At 43.0% G+C, this 11352-nt stretch overlaps 1 non-coding gene across 1 annotated transcript; it reads right to left on the bottom strand.

The window, feature by feature from the left end:
- Positions 1-387: 387 nt before the first annotated feature.
- On the bottom strand, positions 388-525 carry LOC114811545. The gene has a single exon (XR_003759242.1). It is a non-coding gene; the product is annotated as a small nucleolar RNA SNORA7 (small nucleolar RNA).
- Positions 526-11352: the final 10827 nt, after the last annotated feature.

Here is an 11352-nt window from a genome sequence, read left to right as displayed (position 1 = left end):
AGTGGAACCATAGAGTTTTCTTGGTAAAAATATGGAAGTGGTTTACCATTGCCTCCTTCTGTGCACTAAACTAAGTCTCCGCCCTTGACTCTTTCCCATGCTGCTGCTGCCCAGAACAGGTGAGTTAGGAAGCAGCGTGGCTCATTGGAAAGAGCCTGGGCTTTAGAGTCAGAGGTCATGAGTTCGACTCTCTGCTCGGCCACTTGTCAGCTGTGTGACTGTGGGCAAGTCACTTAACTTCTCTGTGCCTCAGTTACCTCATCTGTAAAATGGGGGTTAACTGTGAGCCTCACATGGGACGACCTGATTACCCTGTATCTCCCCCAGAGCTTAGAACAGTGCTCTGCACATAGTAAGCACTTAACAAATACCAACATTATTATTTTGATTTATAGTAGATTACCTTCCACTCGCTAGCCACTGGCCAAGCTAGGAATGGAATGGGTATGCCTCTGCTTAACTGTCCCTCCAATAGTCAAGGCTGGTAGAGTGCTGGAAACTCTCCAGGTGTGAACCAGAGAGGAGACAATTTTATTAGGACTTTAAAAATGGAAAAAGTGATAGTTTGTCAGATATGGAGAAAGAGCAAGTTCCAGGCCAGAGTAAGGACAAGGGCAAAAGGTTGGCAGTGAGATGAGATTCAGGTACAGTGAGTAGGTTGATATTAATGGAGTGTGCATGTTTGGTTGTGATAGATAAGAGAAGCTAGGTAGAGGGAGAACTGATAGAGCATCTTAAAGCTTATGGTAAGGAGTATGTTTGATGTGGAGGTGGATAGGCATCCACTGGAGGGTGTTGAGAGGTGAGCCAGTTGTGGGCAGGGATTGTCTCCATGTGTTGCTGAATTGTACTTTCCAAGTGCTTAGTACTATGTTCTGCACACAAGCGCTCAATAAATATGATTGAATGAAAGAATGTGAATTGAACTTATTTTTAGAAAAATATTCTGGGCAGCAGAATGTAGTATTAGCTGGAGTGGGGAGAAACTGGAGCCTGGGAGGTCAGTGAGAAGGCTGATGCAGTCAGTAGGTAAGGTAGGATCATGACAGAAGTTTGGGTAGAGAGGAAAGAGTGGATTGTAGAAATGTTATGAAGTAGAACCAACAGGATTTGGTAACAGATTTAATAGGTGGGTTGAATGAGAAGGATGAGTTGAAGATAATGTTAAGATTACAAGCTTGTAAGACAGGAGGGATGGTGGTGGAGTAAACAGTGATATGAAAGAAGTGGGAGGAGGGGGTTTGGGTGGGAAGATGAATTCTGTTCTGGACATGTTGAGTTTGAAGTGTCTGGAGGGACATACAAACAGACACGACTTCAGGTTCACTGGATACTCGGATATTTTAGTTTGGACTGAATTGTTATTAGGTATCTAACCATCTGGGTTTGTCAAAACAGACTCCTTTGTTTTTTCCTTTCGAATCTAGAACCATATGTGAACCCCACAATTTCATTCCAAGTTCAAAACCAAACCAATAGCTACTCTTTACCAGATTAGCTGGGACTCAAGGGGTAGAAGCACGCTTTTCTCAACCAAGTCAGTGGAAAGACACGGAGACTGAAGAAAGATTTGACAAATAGAGATTTGACTTTGCCCTCCAGTACCCAAATCACTCAGGTTGAGCTTTATATTTTCTGTATTTTTTTTTTGTCCTGATATATTCAGGTGTGAAAACCGTATGGGTGAGGAAGTCAAGGGCTTTTTCAAACACATGATTGTAACAGATAAATATAAAGTTCAGTAACTTTATTCAGTGATCAATTTGCACTGAAATTCCATGTGAAACAGGACAGTCTTTGATATTACTGGCTCTGTTCCTTGAGGTTCCTAGCCTGTTAATAGGGAGATCCTTTTTTAAAAGGCTCCACGAAGGATTAGCATTATTTTCTAGCTAGGACCATTTTTCAGGTGGAGCTCTTCTAGATGACCTGATAAGTGCTGCCTTTATCGCTGTGCTTTATGATGCAAATGAAGGATGCCATTCATTAGCAGGTCGCAAATCAACTCTTTCAATTTAGCTGGAGGACATTCAGTAAGGAGTACCCAGACGCAACCACAATCCAATTAAACTCACTTTAAGTGATTAGCACTCCTGTCATGTACCCTCTAAAACCCTGTTTAGAAGTTGAAAATATATTTTAGTAAATTAGGGGAATTTCTTGTTGTAAAAATGTATAATTTTAACAGTGCTGGGTAATATTAGGGTATGTGATTACTAATGTTTCTAAATTTTACTATCCAATATCAAACAAAAACTCCTCACTATTGGCTTCAAAGCTTTCCATCACCTTGTCCCTTCTTACCTCACCTCCCTTTTCTCCTTCTAAATCCCAGACTTCACACTCCATTCTTCTGGTGCTAACCTTCTTATTGTGCCTTGATCTCCCCTGTCCTGCCATCAATCCCTGGCCCACATCCTACCTTTGGCCTGAAACGCCCTCCCTCCTCAAATCCTCCAATCACTTTCCCCGCTTCAAAGTCCTACCGAAGGCTCACCTCCTCCAAGAGGCCTTCCCAGACTAAGCCCCCCTTTTCCTCAGCTCCCCCTCCCCTCCGTGTTGCCTTGACTCGCTCCCTTTGCTCTACCCCCACTCCCCACAGCTCTTATGTATATATGTATATATCTATAATTCTATTTGTTTTTACTGATGCCTGCTTCTTTTGGTGTCTATCTCCCCCCTTCTAGACCGTAAACCCGGTGTGGTCAGGGATTGTCTTTATTGCTGAATTGTACTTTTAAAGCTCTTAGTACAGTGCTCTGCACACAGTAAGCGCTCATTAAATATGATTGAATGAATACCACATGCATTTTTACAGTACCTTTGCAAGAACATATTAACTTTTCCATTAAAAATCTTATGGGAGTTCCTCGGCTTAAAGTGTTTTGAAAGATGAATGGCACTTACAGTGATTCTAAATGAATCCCTATTTTAAACTTTTGCATTACAACCCTTACTTGTGAGACAGTGTGGGGCATAGGAATTTGGGGAGGCAGTGGAGAAAGCTTGGAGAAGGGAAGTTGAAGGGAAGTGTTTACCAGTTTACCAGAGGGGGGTTCGATAAGTCCATTTAACTTCCAAGGAAATAAGTCACTTGATGTAAATTAATATACTGATATTGTCGACTCAATCAATTGTGGATGATGTTGGTTAAAGAACCTAGGGTATTTAACTTGGTTAAAGAATCAATTTCTCATTTATAAGTTTCATTCCCCAAAGAAAATAGCTTCTGACTCACATTCCCATTTTAAGATACAGTTTTCAGGAACCAATTCTGTTGCAAGTAGGAGAACTCCCTGTATTGTCACCATTAAACCATTTTCCTGACTAGTGGCATTAATATTTCTTACCTTGAAATTTTAAGGTATTTTGACAAACATTGTGCGATTAAATGTGTATTCAAAGGGCAGTCTTGGGTCCATTTCTCTTGGAAATCAATGGTTAGCTCCCTTAACTTTAAACCTGCCATTTTATATACCTTTCCCCAAACTGATGATAGCAACTAAAAAGATAAACTTGGATTTTCTTTGATTTTTCTGAGTAATACTTACAAGGTTTCTAGTTTTCATTAGTTGTTGACCCAGCAGGTATCTTAAAATATGGATGTGTGCTATGAATTCTGAAGAATTATTTTTCTGGCAACTGCTCCAGTGGAAATCCATATACAGTAGCAACTTCACTTCTCCATTGCCTAGGCAGTATGTTCACAATGGGGTTTTACTCTATACCTAACCACAGGTTTGGGAAATTCCCAATAAACTGGCTACATTCATTCTTTGCTGTTATTTTCTTTTCTACCAAATCTATCTCACTGGTTCATTACTTTTTAGTATGTTCATTTAGTTCATAGAATGGTAACTTTATATGATTTGCACTTAGTCATATTTCATTCATTCATTCAATAGTATTTATTGAGCGCTTACTATGTGCAGAGCACTGTACTAAGCGCTTGGGATGAACAAGTCGCCAACAGATAGAGACAGTCCCTGCCATTTGACGGGCTTACAGTCTAATCGGGGGAGACGGACAGACAAGAACGATGGCAATAAACAGAGTCAAGGGGAAGAACATCTCGTAAAAACAATGGCAACTAAATAGAATCGAGGCGATGTACAATTCATTAACAAAATAAATAGGGTAATGAAAATATATACAGTTGAGCGGACGAGTACGGTGCTGTGGGGATGGGAAGGGAGAGGTGGAGGAGCAGAGGGAAAAGGGGAAAATGAGGCTTTAGCTGCGGAGAGGTAAAGGGGGGATGGCAGAGGGAGTAGAGGGGGAAGAGGAGCTCAGTCTGGGAACGCCTCTTGGAGGAGGTGATTTTTAAGTAGGGTTTTGAAGAGGGAAAGAGAATCAGTTGGGCGGAGGTGAGGAGGGAGGGCATTCCAGGACCGCGGGAGGACGTGACCCAGGGGGCGACAGCGGGATAGGAGAGACCGAGGGACGGTGAGGAGGTGGGCGGCGGAGGAGTGGAGCGTGCGGGGTGGGCGGTAGAAAGAGAGAAGGGAGGAGAGGTAGGAAGGGGCGAGGTGATGGAGAGCCTTGAAGCCTAGAGTGAGGAGTTTTTGTTTGGAGCGGAGGTCGATAGGCAACCACCGGAGTTGTTTAAGAAGGGGAGTGACATGCCCAGATCGTTTCTGCAGGAAGATGAGCCGGGCAGCGGAGATGAAGAATAGACCGGAGCGGGGCGAGAGAGGAGGAAGGGAGGTCAGAGAGAAGGCTGACACAGTAGTCTAGCTGGGATATAACGAGAGCCCGTAACAGTAAGGTAGCCATTTGGGTGGAGAGGAAAGGGCGGATCTTGGCGATATTGTAGAGGTGAAACCGGCAGGTCTTGGTAACGGATAGGATGTGTGGGGTGAACGAGAGGGACGAGTCAAGGATGACACCGAGATTGCGGGCCTGAGAGACGGGAAGGATGGTCGTGCCATCGACGGTGATAGAGAAGTCTGGGAGAGGACCGGGTTTGGGAGGGAAGATGAGGAGCTCAGTCTTGCTCATGTTGAGTTTTAGGTGGCGGGCCGACATCCAGGTGGAGACGTCCCGGAGGCAGGAGGAGATGCGAGCCTGAAGGGAGGGGGAGAGGACAGGGGCGGAGAATATTTCCCACCCCTGCCTTACCTTTCTGATTTCCTAGTGTAATTGAATCAGCATATTTCATTCTTCTAATGTCAACCCACTTTCTGTACCTCTATCATCTTTCTTGCCACCAAACCCTTGTCCTTGCCCTACTTCTGTCCTGGAACTCCCTCTTCCTTTCATTTCTCTCTCTTCCCATCTCCAAAGCCCTACTAAAATTATATCTCCTCCAAGAGGCCTTCCTTGACTAAGCCCTCACTCCCCTTAGCCCTCCTTTCTACATTGCCTATGCACTTAGGTCTGTACCCATAAGCACTTTAATATTCACCCTTCCCACAGCCTCACAGAAATTACGTTCATATATATCTGTAATTTATTGTCTGTCTAGTATATAAGTTCTTTATAAGCAGAGGTCTACTCATTTAGTAGTATTTATTGAGCACTTATTGTGTGCGGAGCACTGTACTATGCGCTTTGGAGAGTACAATGCAAAAATAAGCAGACACATTCCCTGCCCACAAAGAGTTTACACTATTGTATTGAACTTTCTCAAGTGTCTAGTACAGTTACTCACATACAGTAAGTGCTAAATACATACCATTGAGAGCAGGAAATTTAATTATCATTAGCTTAGTTATCTTTGTAACTTAAAGATACCATCAGGGAGTTGGGGAGGAAGCAGCACTGGAGTCACCAATTTATTTGTCATTTCTATTCTTTCTAAAATAGATTCTATACACATATTTTCATTATATAGGTATGTTATTATTATTAATGATAATGATGGTAATTGTTAAGTGCTTGCTATGTGTCAAGCACAGATCTAAGTGCTGGGGTAGAGATAAGCTAATCGGGTTTGGGCATAGTCCCTGTCTCACATGGGGCTCACAGTCTTAATCTCCATTTTACAGATGAGAGATCTGAGGCACAGAGAAGTTGTGACTTTCCTGAGGTCACACAGCAGACAAAGGGAGGAGTAGTGATCAAAGTCCAGGTCCTTCTGATTCCCAGGCCTGTGCTTTAGCCACTAGGCCATGCTCCTTCATCACATTCTGACTTTCAAGCTCAGAGAGAGCACTGGCCTTCAGAAGTTTTGAGGAGAAATGGCAGAGAGGTGTCCCTTCGTGCAGCACTTAGTACAGTTCCTGACACATAGTAAGCACTTTACATATACCATAATTATTATCCCTCTGCTCTCAGTTTTAGACCACCTTCTCCAGCTACCTCCATTGGCCACCGACTAGCATGGTTCCTAGACTGGGCTTCCAACCCCAAGTACCTCCTGCGTTCTTCTTCAACTATAACCTTTGCCATCGCAACTCCTGTCACAATCCTTATATCTGCCCCCCTCAGGGCATGCGCTGCCCAGTTCTCTTTCTGTCAACCTCCACCTATTGGATAGGGCACAGGCCAGGGATTCAGAAGGACCTGGGTTCTAATCCCAGCTCCGCCACTTCTCTGCTTTGTGACCTTAGGCAAGTCATTTCACTTCTTTTTTGTTTCAGTTACCTCATCTATAAAATGGGGATTAAGACTGTGAGTCCCATTTGGAACATGAACTATGCTCAACCTGATTAACTTGTATCTATTACAGCACTTAATGCAGTCCCTGGCACATAAGTGCTTAACGAATACCATAAATAAAAATATCTTTGGGTCTTGCAGATAATAATAATAATAACAGTATTTAAGTTCTTACTACGTATCAAGCACTCTTCTAAGCACTGGGGTAAATACAAGGTAATCAGGTTGTCCCATGTGGGGCTCATAGTCTTAATCCCCGTTTTACAGATGAGGGAACTGAAGCCCAGAGAAGTGAAGTGACTTGCCCAAAGTCACACAGCTGATAAGTGTCAGGGCTGGGATTAGAACCCACAACCTCTGACTTCCAAGCCTGTGCTCTTTCCACTAAGCCATGCTGCTTCTCTAAGCAGATATGCCTACCTTCCTCTCTCTCTACCACTGTGATTATTAAAAAGACCCTCTATGAGGTAGCAACTACTCAGAAGCCCTTTGGCTTCTCCAAATCGAGTGATTAGTCATAGAGAATTTTTATACTGAAGGAATTCAAACTGAGCCTCATTTGTGAATCCCTGCCTCTGTTTGCTTCTTAAAGGTAAACAAATAGAAACATTACAAAAAAAAAATCCCTTTCAGCAAGGAAGCAATGTGGTCTCTGAACTGTCATATCTAAAGACAGATGGCTTGTTGAATGAATGGCTTCATTAATAGACCCCTTTTCTATTTAGAAAGCCCAGATGGCTCCATATGAGAGTAAAAAACTCACTCAGTTTTCATTTCAAAAGATAGCTCCATGATGTTTCCCATGAGAAGAAATGTTCTCAACTGAAATGTTAGGGTTTGTGTTTTGAGGGGCATTTTAAAAAATAATATTTGCATGATTTGGTAAGTGCAATTTTAAACTTAGGGGAGGGGATATTTTTCCAAAAGTCTCAAGACAGTATGTGGTAAGCAATCATGGCCTTACTCTGTTGAGTTTGTGGAAGTTCAGCATCATTTAATTAAAAAGCAATTGTGTTTGGTTGATTAAAGTCACGGTGAATTAAGCTAACTTTCTGACTTCATTATTTTAAAAGAAAAAATGAATCCCAAAGAGTACCTGAAAATTGTTTAGTGGACAGTGAAATTCTTTCTGTAAAAGCCAGGATTGTTTTTCTTTCATTTATTTCTTCTGTCTCACTGTGAATTACCATTTAGTATCATCCATAATATTTCTCTAGAACAAGGGCTGGATCTTAGACTTCTTCATAAATTGCATCACCCACAGGAAAGCAAACACTTAATTTTGGGGATGATCGTGATTTAATACTATCTACTGCCCCCCAGGCTCCACCTGCAACTTTCTGAAACATTTTGATTCCTCTCCTATTCCTTCTCTCTTCCTCCAGCCCTACGTTGATCCTGGGGGACGTTGATATCCATTTGGATGTTTCCAGTGATCACTCTGCAGCCTGTTCCTCTCATTCCTCCACTCCAGTGACCTCCTGCTCCACCCCACTTCACCTCTTGACCAACCTGAACGCATACTCGATCATCTTCTCTAGTCACTGTACAATGGACACAGTCATCAACTCTGAAACACTTCTATCCAACTGTAACATCTCCATCTGCCTTCTCTCCCACACACCACCTCCCCACACATATCTCCTGCTCTCCAACAAAGACCTCTGATCTTTTGACCCCTTCCAATTTTCTAAAGTCATTATGCCCCATTTAGTCTCCATTTCCAAACTACCTTCTCATAATACCCCAACTCACAGTGCCCTCAACACGGCCCTCTCCACTGAATGCAACTCTCTCTCTCCCCTGTCTTTCTTCCAATCTCATACTACTAACTCACAACTTTGAATTACCTCCACATTAAGCTTCCTTTGCTCCTGTGCTTGAGCAGCAGAGCACTGCTGGTGGAAACCAGGCCGACCTCATCCATCCCAATTTCATCTTCACCTGCTCTATTTCTGCCCTCTTGTCCTCCTGTAAGCATATTTCCTCATTATTATTGATTCCTTTACCCATTGTCTGTGCCAGTTGTTTCAGAAATTTCCTTGCTCCTCAAACTCTCTGCCTCTCCTGACCACCACCCTTTTCCCCGTAATGATTTTGGTCATGTACATTTATTGATAAAATTGAAACCAACAGGTGTATTCTCCTCTTCATTCCCTCCTCTTCGACTTTCCCATCTTTTCCAGCAGTATCTCAAAAGGATATCTCCTGCCTCCTCTCAAAATCTACCCAATCTAACAGCACCTCCAACCCCATCTCTTCATACTTCATCAAAACACTTTCCCTCTTTTTACTTCCCTGATTGCCATCTTCAGTGGTCCACTTTCCAATGGGTTCTTCCCCACTGCTTTCAAGCATCCTCACATATCCTCATCTTAAAAAAAAACCAAAACAAACTTCCCTTGATCTAATGGGTACCTAAATTATTGCCCCATTTCTGTCTTACCATTACTCTCTAAACCACTATAGTGAGTTACCTGTACCCACTGCCTCCACTTCCTCTTCTCCAATTCTCTCCAGGATCCTTTCCAGTATGGCTTCCACCCACTTCACTCCATGGGAATAGCCCTTTCTAAGGTCACAAATGATCATCTTCTTACCAAATCCAACATCCTCTACTCTGTTCTAATCCTCCGTGATTTTCAGCAACCCCACTCCTCTCCGTGAAACTTTATCCAACCTTTGCTTCTCTGACACTCTCCTCTTCTGGTTCTCCTTCTAGCCACTATCCTCCCTGCCTCACAAGCCCATAACCTTAGTGTTAACCTTAACTCATCTCTCTCATTCAACCCACATATTCAGTCTATCACCAAATCCTGTCAAATCAACCTTCACACATGACTAAAATCTGTTCTTTCCTCTCCATCCATACTGTTACCATGTTAATCCAAATATTTATCCTATCCTGCCTTGATGCCTGCATTAGCCTCCTTGCTGTCCTCCCTGCCTCCTGTATCTCCTCAATTCAATCTATACTTTGCTGCCCAGATCATTTTTCTGCAAAACCATTCAGTTTTTCCCCCTCTATCAAGAACTTCCAGTGGCTGCCCATCTACCTCCACAGTGAACAGAAATTCCTTACCATAGACTTTAAATACCTCAATGACATTGCCCAGGGCTACCTTACCTCACTGCTTTCCTACTACAACCTGACCCGCACTCTTCACTCCTTTAATGCCAACTTATTCACAGTAGTTTGATATCATTTATCTCACTGACCTTTTTGCCCACATCCTGCCTCTGGCCTGGAACACCCTCCTTCCTCAGATCCAACAGATGATGACTCTTTCCACCTTCAAAATCTTATTGAAGACACATCTCCTTCAAGAGGCCTTCCCTGACTAAGCCTTGATTTCCTTTTCTCCCACTCCCTTCTGTGTCATACTTGGATTTGCATCCTTTATACACCACTTTATCAGCCTCCCAGCAGTTATGTGCTTACCCATTATTTATTTATTTACCTTAAGGTATATCTGTCCATCACACTGCTCATTGTGGGTAGGGGCATCTCAACTAATTCTGTTATATTGTACTTTCCCTATTCTCTTTCCCTCTTCAAAACCCTACTTAAAACTCACCTCCTCCAAGAGGCCTTCCCAGACTGAGCTCCCCTTCTCCCTCTACTCCCTCTACCACCCCCCCTTCACCTCTCCGCAGCTTAACCCTCTTTTCCCCCCATTTCCCTCTGCTCCTCCCCCTCTCCCTTCCCATCCCCTCAGCACTGTACTCGTCTGCTCAACTGTATATATTTTCATTACCCTATTTATTTTGTTAATTTTGTTAATGAAATGTACATCGCCTTGATTCTATTTAGTTGCCATTGTTTTTACGAGATATTCTTCCCCTTGACTCTATTTATTGCCATTGTTCTTGTCTGTCTGTCTCCCCCCAGTTAGACTGTAAGCCCATCAAACGGCAGGGACTGTCTCTATCTGTTGCCGACTTGTTCATTCCAAGTGCTTAGTACAGTGCTCTGCACATAGTAAGCGCTCAATAAATACTATTGAATGAATGAATGCTCTGACACATTAAGTGCTCAATAAATGCAATGGATTGATTGATGTCATCAATGTACTATTTTGTCCTTATGGAAATTAATCATTATGGTGTTTGTTAAGCACTTACTATGTGCCAAGCACTGTACTAAGGACTGGGGTTGATAAAACTTAATCAGGTTGGACACAGTCCCTGTCTTACAGGGGACTCATTCTAAATTGGAAGGAGAACAGGTATTTAATCCCCATTTTACAGATAGGAGAACTGAGAAATAGACAGTTAAGTGACTTGCTCAGGGTCACATATCAGGCAATTGACCTGGCTGGACTGAGAACTCATGTCCTCCCAGGCTTGTGTTCTTTCCACTAGACAATGCTGCTGTTACGCCTCTCAGGGTTGCACCTGGAGAGTTTCCAGTACTCTATCAGTCTTGGCTAAAGAAGGGAGAGTCAAGCAGAGGCATATCCATTCCTGGCTTGGGCAGTGGCTACTGAGTGGAAGGCAATATGCTACAAGTCCAAATTCACCTGTGCTGGGCAGCAGCAGCATGGCAGAGAGTCGAGGGTGGACACTCAAGTTTACTGTGCAGGAGGAGGCAATGGTAAACCACTTCCAGATTTTTACCAAGAAGACTCTATGGATACACTACCAGAATGATTGCAGATGGAGAGACGGGTTTTCCGGGAGAGATGTGTCCATGGTGTCGGAATGGATCGGAAATAATAATAATGGCATTTGTTAAGCATTTACTAT

This window comes from Ornithorhynchus anatinus, chromosome 4 (assembly GCF_004115215.2).
Source record: "Ornithorhynchus anatinus isolate Pmale09 chromosome 4, mOrnAna1.pri.v4, whole genome shotgun sequence".
Taxonomy (NCBI): Eukaryota; Metazoa; Chordata; class Mammalia; order Monotremata; family Ornithorhynchidae; genus Ornithorhynchus; species Ornithorhynchus anatinus.
The sequence above is the reverse complement of the archived record's forward strand: the minus strand, read 5'-3'. Positions and strand labels throughout refer to the sequence as shown.